Consider the following 8796-nt stretch of genomic DNA (forward strand, 5'->3'; position numbering starts at 1 on the left):
CATCCCGCCTTCACTCGCGTGGCCCAGCTGCAAGCAGCAGCCCAAGCCGGAGCACCCATCCTCCTTGGTTCCACTGACACGCGGGGTCTGCTGGTCAGCGCCGTCTTCCTCACGTGTGTTTCCCTCGGACTCCACCACGCCGCGACACCACGCCGCTCACGTCTCCTCCTTGCCATGCCGCCCAAGCCGAATTGCCCCATAAAAACCAGATGCCCGCATCGTGCCGCTTCCGTCCCAAGCTTCGCAGCTGTAGCTGTCCTCGCATTGTGCTGAGCCACGCTAACCCTAGCACCACCGCCATATCTGCCCACCTCGTCGAGCACCACGCCGCTCCCATTCGCTTCATGCCATGGTAAGCTACCTAGCCGAGCTCGCCATCATCTCCTCTAACTCCCGGTGTCCTTGGTTTGCTGTTTCATGGTCCGTAGACCGTATTCTATGAGCACCGCCCATCTCCAGCCATGGCGCCGCTGTGGAGCTCGCCACCAACCTCGCCGGTGTCTTTCATCCCTTCCAGATATGTTCTGAGCGATCCGTTGTCAATCCGACGGCTTAGATCGGTTGATACCGATTCGTCCGGTCTTTTTGCTAAAGAGTCCCTTGTGTTTTTTATTATAGAACCCGTTGTCCTTGCATTTATTCTAAAGAGCCCCTATTTTTCTTCGTTTTCATACCCGCAGTCCTTGGCTCGGTTTAAAATCTGATTTTATTTATTTAAATTCAAATAATTAAGTTTCATCTATTTACAAAACTGCCACTACCTTCTATAGGCCATAAAATCTCTGTTTTAACTCTGATTTGATCCGTTCAAGTTGCGTTAGGTTCGTAATTCAGTAATCTACATGTTCATACTACTGTTAAGTATATTTTCAACTTTTAAAATTCAAGGTTAGATTTAATCTATTATTTTATTAAAAGAAATCTTGTTTAATTCATAACTCCTTTGTTTTAGCTCCGATTTTCGTGATCTTTGTGTTTGTGTTATTCGTGGCAAGACATTGATTCGTTTTACAAACTTTTTATCTTGATTTTATGCTGTTGGTGTACTGTTCTAATCTATAGCCTTTGTTTGCTATGCATGATTGCTTCTGGATGCTTGTATGTTGCTGTGATTATCGAGTATAGACGGTGAGCAATTTATGGGTGATCAAGAGTACTACTTTGACGAGCAGGATCAGCAGGAGCAGTTTGTTCAAGGCAAGTATAGCATGTGATTATCCTAGTTTCCTATCAACTTTAATACATTTAATTCATGTTGCATGTGTCACTTTGATAGGGATTCCCTAGAATTGAACTTATACCTTGTCTCCTATGGGATATGCATTGGGTAGCTTCGCTGGTGCTCAATTAAACCATGATCTTGTAACTTGAGTAATGGTATATGCAATAAACATTAAAATTTGACTTTTTAGCAACTTGGAAACAAGGGGCTGGAGTATTTAGCTACTTTCTAAATGCTTTAGATTCCTCTCCCTAAGAACTTATTTGTAAGCGAACATCTGAGACTTATAGTACAGCTGTGAGGGCTACATGGCTCTAGCTTTAGCTCAGTATGAGGACCTTTTCTAGCTTGTTAGAGGTTACCTTTATTGGCGTAAGAATGGCTTGCCGAATCGGGTATAGGATAGCCTCTACTCTTATGTGTATAGCAGTGATGGAATTATGCCATTCGACAGGACGTTCCTATATCTGTTTGCCGAGTGAATCTAATGGCCCTAACTTGTTAGACAAACCTTTGAAAGGCTTCATAGTGATCCCTGCCTGCTCACCTTGTAAGTGTTTTGGGAGTAATTAACCCGGGCATATGGGTATCATGACTCACAGTGAAAGTATACAACCTCTACAGAGTGTAAAACTAGTATATCAGCCGTGCTCACGGTCACGAGCGACCTTGGACCCTTATGGAATAGATGATGACTAAGAATTATCCATTTATGCTATTCATTATTCATGTTTACATCGATCATGTATTTTACTTTGGGATTGAAATAACTTGTTGCTACTCATATGCTAAAATTGTGACAACTAAAAGCTGAATGCTGTTAAACCTGTGTCAAGCCTTTTGAGCCTCATGAACCTCATGTTACACTTGTTGAGTACAACACATACTTACGCTTATTTATTTTTATTATTTGAATAAAAATCTCAGATGGGTAACAGATGGTTATGGTAATGATGACTTTCCTAAGGATTACTAGACTTATGGTCAACCACTCGACGTCCCTATGATATGGAGCTTCTGCGTGAGATTTTACTTTATACTTTCGCTACATATATGTGAAGACTATGTTCTATTATTCGTGATGTAATAAACACTTGTGATGATACTATTTATAATTTGTCAGCTTATGTGTGTGACTAATCTCTGGGCGCACATAAGATTTTGTATTCCATTTTATCCTTAAAATCGGGTGTGACACTGGATGGGCTATCCAAAAGTAGAGAACGAATATGGTGGGATAGAGAGCTACTAAATTTGGAGAGTCATTTACAAAGTCTGTTGGAGACATTTTTCCTTTAATAATAGCCAAATTTACCATTAGAACATGATTTGGCGAACCTCTTAGAGATGCTCTTACTCACTCAAATGGGACGATCAGGATCGCGTGTATGGTACTCCTCGTCCCTCTGACCCCGCGCAAAGCCCCCACCCCTGCACGGTTCGATCCTGAGGTTGTCCTTTCTTGTTTATTTTTTCCTTATCTTCATCGCCCCCAGCCCCCCCACACCACATGACTTCCTCTTGGTTCATCGACGGTGGCCGGATCTGGTGGCCAGAGTCACAGATGCTCTTTCCCCTTCTCCCCCGGCTCTCCACCCTTTTCTTCTTCCCTGGCTCTCCACCCCTTCCACTCTCTCTCCCGAGGCTGCAGCGGGCGGGCGCGAGCTGGTGGCCCTCCTCCCTCACCCCCATGCGGGCAGGTCGGGGCGTCCACCAGGCAGGGCTGGCCGCCGGCCACCAGGCCAGGGACGCCGGCCACAAGGCCATCCTACTTCGCCTCGCCCACCCGGTCCGCGTTTCTGGAGACGTCGAGGTATGGACAGCACCACGAATTTGATGTTTCTCAAATTTGTTTTTCATCTAGGGTTTCCTAATTTCTGAAATTGGCAATATTTTTTTCAGACTTTTTAGGTTCTGTCTGTTAGAATGAACTACCCTTGATATGTTGATGTTGTGACTAAAATCTCAGATGGGTTCTCTATGGCCAGACGCGTCCAACTCTGCTTGATAATGCCGTGGTTCGTTTGATTTATGGTAGCTCTTCTATGTGGTCGGACGCTGTTTGGTTGACATTATTTGATATCAGGACTTAGATCTTTCTCAGGACTCCATACTGCATAATGTCGATGAACAGACTGTTCGTAGTCTAAATGGGTGTCGGGTCAGTGATCAAATTCTATGATTGGTTCCAAACATTCTGGTTTGTATTCTTACAATACCTATTTTGAAGTAAATGTTCATAGTGTACGTTTCCGTAGTTGGATTAATACCATTTGTTTTCTCAATCCAGAGTTTTCGCACAACCTTAAGATTCATAAGATATTGGGGAAAGCGCCATGGGGTTTACTCAAATGTATGATTCTGTTCTGATTATTCTTGTTGCAGGAGTATGCTTTACAGTGTAAACATGATATATTCATAAATTATGACAAATGCTTTGTGATCCTGTACAGGCTATGGGGTTTCTGGGTGGTATAAACTGGGCAATTCTTGTGGGTCGCATGTCAACTGCATCACCAAGCATGTTGATATCCCAGTTTATTCCAAGTATACAGCAAATTGAAGTGGCCTAATCCTGTTATGCTTTGCCATACTGAGGAAGGTTATCTTGGTGTCCCTGTGTGGGATCGAAGAGGAAATTACAGAGGCAGTGGGGACCCCTTCGTGACCGCCAGTATCCTGTGCTCTATGCAGGACATGCATCCGCCGCAGCCGGCGCGCCGCAGCCCTGGCCACCACCGGATCTCTCGCCGCGTGGTTTGGAGGTGAGCCTAACAAAATGTTGCCTGACCATTACTACTCTGGAGACGCTTTCTTCATTTCACATTAGTTTTTTACTTAATTCTTATCCCCATATTTTGTTCCACTTACCGATTGTTGGTGAGTCGCCATCGTCATCTTAGTAGTAATAATAGTAGTGAACTGGATGAATTAGGGATTAACTGAAGAAATAGGAAACATATTACTGATTTTTATTTATGCATCTATGAACTGGCACTAAATTCAAAAGTCTCTGACCATGAGTTCGTAGTGACTAAATCATCATGTTTCGAAATCAGCTCCTGGAGCTGGGTTGACTGGGGCAAAAATGGCCACAAGAATCGAAAATGTGAAAGAATTTGAGTTCATGACCATCGGCCAGAACCATAGCTAGGGTGTGAGTTTTTGTTCTCCTTCTATGTGCAGTGTGACTTGCTTGATGGTCAGATTGTCTAAAAGGGCTATGTTCATTTTGCTTCCTATGCGGGCGGACGATTGGGCGGCAGTTCACACCAGAGCATTGCGCATGCGCGGGAGCAGGCATCTCAGGCATCACCTTGGCACGCTTCTTCATGGGGGAAGGAGGCGTGGCTCAGCGTGTTAAGTACACGCCGACCCCGCCGGGCACTTTTGCCTGCCGCCCACGCCCTCCGCCGGGAATAAAGCTCGGCAGTGGCACGGGCGACCGGGTTCCATCGGCTATGGACGGTGGCGCTGCGGACGGGCGCATGGCTGTGGTGATGGTTTGGCTGCTCCTATCGACATGGCTTCCGGCCATTGTAAAATTTCTCTAAACTTAAAGCCAAAAAAATGTCCAATCACAGTAAAGCATGGGACATGCATTTAAAATGCATGTGTGCCATAGGACACGGCAAGAGGCAGCTGTTAGCCTGCAAGAAGTACGTGATGATTCAGATGTCAGGTAGCTGGAGTTCGCTTCCCCATTGTGAAACAAGTTCTGCCCATATTGCCTTTTGTTTCACAGTATGTATCGATACATTTGAAGCCCAATCTTTTTTATAAGTATTTCCAACTTTTTTGCTGTATCTGTAAAGACCACCACTTTACTGAGAAAGAATGAAATCGTTGAATTTCACGCAGTAAAATGAAAACAATAGAATTCTGGCCGGATGGTAAGTGAAACAAATAATTAGCTCCACGTACCACTGGAAGTATTATTTCCTCGCTATACTATCCCAGAGATTTTTAGAGTCACACTAATTTGGAACTGTCACGAATTTATGGAAGAAAAAATTCGGATGTTAATTTGCTATTAGATAATATTGTGTGATGCCAGTAAAATAATATACCGGCAAAATATGGATTGGCATGAAAGAAATTACAAATAATATGAAATGGTAAGAAAATATTTAAAATAAATAACTAAGTCACTATGTATTATCAGGATGAACATTATTGTTTTAGTACTTACGAATGAGCATTACTTTATATATTTTTTAGATGGAAGGAAAGAAACTGGCATCCTACTTGTACGTATGTGTTAAATATGCAATTCATCCATTCACTTATGTAAACAACAAACAATCGTGCATTAACTTATGTCAACTGCAGCAATGGAACTGAGGCTGGCCTCCGTCTATATCTATGCCATTCCTTCTGCAGCCAAATAGAGTGGGCGACAGAGTTTTATATGCCATCACTCTGTGTGTGTGGAGAGAGAGAGAGAATGTCGTTGCTACTTGCTACTTCTTGTTTCCAAATTCCATGTCACTTTCGTTGTATTGTTTTCCCCTCCCAAACAAATTTGCTTTTGGTATGGAAGGCATCTGGATTATATGGGAAACAATATATCCATCTAATGCAAACTACTGAGTCGGTTAGACCTGCATACAAGAGCAACAAGTATTGGTTGCTCTGAGATGGGAGGGATAATGAGACGACATCGCAGTAGATGCAGCGTCCTGGACTGTGGGAGACATAAGGGTTGTTTTGGGTCGTGTGCTGGAGTGTAGAATGGATCTGGTCTCCTTTCTTTCTAGGTAACAATGAATCAGCTCTAAACTGACTTGTCACTGAAGTAATTAATGTTAGAAATGCAAGGGCTGGTTAAACAGGAAGAACAGAACAAAAAATCTGCTTCAAAACAGGAATTTAGCCTCATAATGATATTACCAGAGAACACCTGCTGAATGGAGTGTAGTTGAGCTGATTGGGTTCTTTGTGGTGAACCTACCCACCCGTATATTTATGTTCTGGACATGACGTGAGTGCTCACATTATAGTGTTTTACACACACTCACCCTCTCAATATAGCTCGCTCATACTTACGGTGTGGCTGAGTTACGTTGTTTGCATGTCGTCCACATTTGTCACGCACGTCTAGTCATCTTTCTCCCTTCACGAACCATTTTATTTTTCTCTTCATCTACAAACCCAGGTCATTTCTTACATTAACCATAGACGACTAGACATTTAAATCACCTACTAGTAGAGTTCTTTTAAACATGCATGTGTGCCATTTGAGGGTTTTAACCAAGAGCATACCACCCATGTGTCGACTCTTCCAATTTTGTTTTGTTTTCATTCCCCAGATTCCTATGATTAACTGAAAGCCATAAAAACGTTCACTTACAATAAAGCATGGGACATGCGTATAAATTGCAGATGACGGACGTCCTTATTTGATTGAAAAACAGGAGAGCTGGGAGTGGGAGTATATATGTCCGATAAAGAAATGACCAAAATAAAAGTTGTAGATCTTAATTAGTTTTACAACTTTTATGTTCATGAGTTTTCCAGCTAAAATCATTTAATGCTTCAATATATTCTTTAAAGTTGTTATTTTTTTAAATTTAAATTTTGAATTGATAAAACAAAGTTACATGAAAAGATGGCTCAAACAATAGCAGTAAGAACACAAAAAATTGAATGAGCAAGATTTTAGAAAATTTTAGCAAAAAAAACATCAAATTTGAAGTTAGTACGAGGGAGAAATACTAGTTATAACTTTTAGCCAGAGATTAAAAAGAGAAATTAGAGTTCTTTGATAATTTAAAAATTAAATTTTAAACAACATTTTGAAGCAATAAATGATTTCAAATGAAAAAGTTGTAAACAACAAAGTTATGTAACTTTTCAAGATCTACAACTTTTATTATGGTAGTTTCTTCGTCCAAGGTCATTTGAAAAATTCAAATTTTAGTACTTAATTTTTACTATTCAGCGCCTATTTGTAGGGGTGGCTCAATATAGAGCCGCCCCTACAAATAAGATTTGTAAGGGTGGCTGGTTATAGAGCCACCTCTACAAATAGAGCCATTTATAAGTGCGGCTGATAACACAAGCCGTCTCTACAAATGGATTTGTAAGGGTGGCTCCTTTGGAAACCATTTGTAGGAGTGGCTCAATGTAGAGCCGCCCCTACGAAAAAAGGAGGCGTTGCTATAAATCCTTCCTGTAGTAGTGCTGCAAATTGGTCTTGTCATTACAATATATGTTGTTCCTCATACCATCATAACCCCTTATTGTCGTAACTTGATCTCCTCCCCCTTATATATAGGGCTGCTTGTGGTGTCCATCTATCTTGTTATATTGGACTTCATGGTTATGAATTGGTCTTGAATTTCTTTCTCTCTTTGAACAGCAGTGTTTATAAGAACGCAAAAAAGACAAATTAAACAAAATCAAATAGATTATAAGAGCGCCTGTATTAATTCTTCAATAAGAGTGAACACCAGCTGATCCCTCAAAAAAAATTGTTTAGAATTACACTAAGATGTTAATTGTAGGAATTCAATCATTTTTTTTTGTTTGGTAAATGACATCACCATTTACAAAGAAATACTCCGGGAACATTTTCATTTTATTTATTAAATTTGAATATTCCTTATAAGTCTTTTTTTATAAGTGAAAGGCCTGAATATTTTACTTGCTCTTCTTGTGATCACCGTGGTTTAGTTCTAACTGAAAAAAAAATTGTTAACAACCACATGAACGTTTACCATGGTAACTGAAAAAAATACTTCACGTTGCTCATACTGACATGCAACTACATGCGTGTGTGCGTCTTCTCCAGTTCGGGTGGTTACTATCGTCCATGTGAGGCGTCTTCTCTGGTTCAGCCGTTCAGGTGTTTACCATGCATGCATCGTCCTTGTGGGACAGAGACAGACAGCGTAGTTATGACATCCTTGATTCCATGCAGGCGGGGCCCTGACACATCGGATTATATCATGCACGCGCTCACCGGATCGTGAATAAATGACCTTATCACTGGCTGATAAACAATTAGCGCTAGATTCAAGATCATGAATAATTAGGACAGTGGGAGTTTCATCATAGGCACTTTTAATGATGTGGCAAATTTTTTAAGAGGCAAGAAGTAAGTTTCATGGGATGAAACTCATCTCCTGACACAATTACCAAGTCTCTATGAGTTCTGAAATCAAATGCTTATCAAACTATAGAATGCAACTTTCCATTGGGTATGGGTGTTTTATTCATATTTCATTTCATTCCATATAAAAGTCATGGAAACAATGTCATGAAACTCCCCACTGAGACTCACCTTGGCGATCATCAGTTACTCTCGTTTCTTTCTCGCCCTGACTTTTGTTGTCATGATTCAACAAGCCAACTGTTTGGCACGCACCTCAACTCAGCTCACGAAGCACAATGGCCCTGTTTGGATACTCTAGCACAGCTAGAGGTTAGAGTTAGTTTCTAGCTCAGGACTAGCCCTGAACTAACTCTAGCCTAAGAGATGTTTGGATACAAGGGTTAAAATGATAATAAATGTACTTTCCAAATCATTGGTGCGGGTGAAAGTAGAGAGAAAACAGTGGACCCCACCT

At 41.4% G+C, this 8796-nt stretch overlaps 1 long non-coding RNA gene across 1 annotated transcript; it reads left to right on the top strand.

Moving 5' to 3' along the window:
* The first annotated feature begins 3133 nt into the window (after positions 1–3133).
* On the top strand, positions 3134–3982 carry LOC136506170 (uncharacterized). The gene is made up of 3 exons (XR_010771417.1): positions 3134–3422; positions 3513–3575; positions 3676–3982. It is a non-coding gene; the product is annotated as an uncharacterized lncRNA (long non-coding RNA).
* Positions 3983–8796: the final 4814 nt, after the last annotated feature.

This window comes from Miscanthus floridulus, chromosome 14 (assembly GCF_019320115.1).
Source record: "Miscanthus floridulus cultivar M001 chromosome 14, ASM1932011v1, whole genome shotgun sequence".
NCBI lineage: Eukaryota > Viridiplantae > Streptophyta > Magnoliopsida > Poales > Poaceae > Miscanthus > Miscanthus floridulus.